This window comes from Ursus maritimus, unplaced genomic scaffold (assembly GCF_017311325.1).
Source record: "Ursus maritimus isolate PB19 unplaced genomic scaffold, ASM1731132v1 scaffold_7, whole genome shotgun sequence".
NCBI classification, from domain to species: Eukaryota; Metazoa; Chordata; class Mammalia; order Carnivora; family Ursidae; genus Ursus; species Ursus maritimus.
This window is the reverse complement of record NW_024426885.1, coordinates 71,372,788-71,375,925: the sequence shown is the minus strand read 5'-3', so window position 1 is coordinate 71,375,925 and position 3,138 is coordinate 71,372,788. Positions and strand designations below refer to the sequence as shown.

At 57.9% G+C, this 3,138-nt stretch overlaps 2 protein-coding genes across 3 annotated transcripts in view; one reads left to right on the top strand and one right to left on the bottom strand.

Moving 5' to 3' along the window:
• Positions 1–3,138, bottom strand: part of GGPS1 (geranylgeranyl diphosphate synthase 1) — a 15,068-nt gene that overhangs the window by 11,814 nt on the left and 116 nt on the right. The window lies entirely within an intron of this gene.
• ARID4B (AT-rich interaction domain 4B) overlaps positions 1,302–3,138 on the top strand; it is a 149,438-nt gene continuing 147,601 nt past the window's right edge. Inside the window, exon 1 of one of the 2 annotated variants that reach the window (XM_040624350.1) lies at positions 1,302–1,361. The gene's annotated coding sequence lies outside the window, so the exon portion shown is untranslated. Of the gene's footprint in view, positions 1,362–1,471; positions 1,528–3,138 lie in introns of those variants that run through there. The other variant, XM_040624349.1, reaches the window with a different exon arrangement.

Here is a 3,138-nt window from a genome sequence, read left to right as displayed (position 1 = left end):
ATTAGAGGATGAAATCAGGGCATACACTTGCAATATAAAAAGTTAAAATACCGTGCAAGTTTTTTTTTTTTAAAGGGAATGATCGGGTTTCAAAATTGCTAAATAGTGACATACAAATATTAAGTGTAGCTGTGAAACTCAGAATGAATCCTTCCACTCAAACTTCGGGAGATGATAGACCCGAAGAAATTTGCCCGAGCTACAGGCAGTGGATTTAAATAACTTCAAGGCAGATTTTTAACAGAGACTTGGCAAAAGAGCTTCAAGGTGCTGCTGTGCACCCAGAGCCCGCAGAGTCGGTGAGGTTCCTGCTTCCTCTCGGCTCAGATGCCCCCTTCCGCCTTACTGGGTCACCTACCGCTCCTCCCCTTCTCTAGCAAGCATGGAAAATTCATACACAATCCGGTTCAGCATCCGGGTCCTCACCCTCCTTTCTTTCTTTCCTCTCGACCCCGCCTTCCAGCCTCCCCCGCCCTCATTCCCATCCGGGTTTCCCCCGGCCGCCACCACAGCCGCTCACGGTTCGACGGTGATATCACAACCTTCGCGCTGCCGGTCCGGGAGTAGTAGTACCCAGCATCAACTTCCCACTTTACAGTTCAGACCAAGACTCCGCCTCACGCCTACATGGATCCCTCCCCCTACTTCACTACAGAACTCTCCACCCTCCTCAGCCGCCAGCGACACCGCATTACTCGGTGCAAGAAAATGCGCCATCCCGGTCACACTGCGCAGGCGTCGTTGCCGCCTCCCCTCTGCTTTGTCGCCCCGCCCCTTCCCCCTCCCCCCACTTCTTGTCTCATGCAGACGCGGGGCATTGCGGGTCTTGCAGTTCTCCTGGGGAAGAGTTTGCGCATTGGCCCCAGAGGTTGGACTACACTTCCCGGGAAGCTTTGAGGCGTAACTTTCTGTTTCCATAGAAGTGGTGGGAAAATGGCGTCGTTGTTTGTATCTCGGGGACCAATAAGAATAGGGTATGGGCGGGTTCTAAAGGATGCTAACCAATCCGAGGTCGTCTAAGAGGCCATCCGGGAAAGAGGTAGGGGAGGGGAAAATATCTAGGGGAGGGGAGAAAGAAGGGAGCGGGGGCACTTGGGGTGGGGGGGGGAAGCGATGTTTGCCCGTCAGTCGAGTCCGGAGTGAGGAGCTCGGGCGCCGGAGCGGAGGGAGACTCTTGAGCTTAAGCTTGCCGCCGCCACGGCCACCGCCTGGACCTTTGCCCGGAGGGAGCCGCAGAGGGTCTGGCGCCGCCGTCCTCTGGAGGGCAGCGCGATTCGGGGCCCGGACCTCCAGTCCGGGAGGGATTTTTCGTCGTCCCCCCCTCCCCCCAGCGAGGGAGCCCGAGCGGCCGCCAAACAAAGGTACCAGTCGCCGCCGCGGGAGGAGGAGGAGCCGGAGCTTCAGCCTCAGCAACCGCTGGACCCGCCGCCCTTCTTCCCCCATCTCTCCCCCGGGCCTACTGGTTTTGGGGGGGAGTAGGGGAGGGAACTCTGGACGTGCCAGGGTCAGAGCTCGCCTCTGCGGAAGGTAGGGGCATTTTCTGAGGCTTTTGCGGTCTCGTAAGGGGGTCCTTTCGGGAGTCACCCGGCCGGGCCGAGGAGCAGGGGACGATCGCTCGGTGGTCTCGCCGGGCGCCCGGATTCGGGGCCTCGGCCTCCCGGGAGCCCCCGCCCCCGTGCAGTTGCCGAGTCCGAGTCGCCCCCCAGCCTGGCGGCCGCACACTCACCGGTTTAGCGGCTCCGGGCCGCGGTGGGGGGCCCGGGCCGGCGCGGGGGGCTGTGCTGCCTCCCGGCCCCTCGGTCCTCTGGCGGTCCCCGCGGCCCGGCAGCCGGGGATCCCGCTTGCACTTGTCTGGTCTCCGCCTCGGAACGGGACGTGAGCAGCGGCTGTGCGGTGGGTCGCTCCTGCCCGCGGCCCTCCGGCCCGCTTGGCCTCTCGCCGCCCCCACCCGGGGCCCCTCGGGCCCGGGCCTGCTCCGGCTCGGACGCGGGGCTGCGCGACCCTCTGGGGCGCCGAGCCGCTCGGCCGGGCCCAGAGGCCCTCGGGAACGACAGCCGGCCCCGCGCCGGCCCCCGGGCTTGTTGTGAGTTTCTTCTCTGACAGAAATGGCGTCATTGTCGGAGACGGGAAACTCCGTCGGGTCCCGACAATGGGGACGGGAAGCTGCCGAGCTGTGTAGGTGGCTGGGTTTGCGGGGCTGGCGAGGCCACAGGGAGCCCCTCATCGGCGTTTCGTGGTTCGGGGGCTGACGTCCGCTAAGGCTCTTTCTTCGGGGTTCAGGCTTCGCTTGGTTTCCTCCGCCTCCGCCAGTGCAGAGGGGTGCCTGTGGTGTTGACTGGGTGTCTTTTGTTTCTCCTCCAGGTGCAGGTGAATCTGGTGTTTTCGAGGGGATCGCGGTCCCGGAATCATCATGAAGGTAAGATTGCTTACGGAAAACGATCTCTGGAGTTCTAGAATTGGGGAAGTAGGGGGGGTTTGATCGAGGTCGTGTGTGGGGCCTCCGAGGTTTGCCGAGGAAGGTGTGTTTGGTGGCTTGGTGCCCGAGCCCCTTTCCCGGGAGACGATGGGGGTCAGCTGGTGTGGCTCTCTGTCGGCTTTGCGGTGGAGTTGGGGCCACTTACAGGATGTCGCACTGAGCATAATTCACCCATATAGAACATCTCTTTTTGCAGTGTGAGACAGGAGTAACTGCATGAAATAAAGTGTTTTAAAGGTAAAACAGAGAAAGCAGGTCAAGTAATCTGACTCTAGAAACTGAACTGTATTGTGGTTCTAGCGATTACACTGCTGAAAGAAAATCTCGTTAATTGTGTGAGCAGTACTGTGAATTTTTAGCAGAAGACCTATTTGGTTAGCCCTGAAAATAGTTTCCATTGAAAGATTTTTAAAGAGAATCTTCATGATCTTTACACAACTCAGATAGCAGTTTTTCCTTGTATTTTCCTGGAATTTAGGATTATATGGTTTTTTGTTTTTTTCTTTGTTAATCCATTTAGTCTGTAAATTGTCAGATGTTGTGATAAAACCAGTGTGGATTGATGTGGAAAACCCATGACCAGGTTCCTCTTAAATGTAAACATGTTAACTGAATGGAGGATAGTGTGTAAAAAGTAGAATTTACTTAGTTGGTGGAAGAAA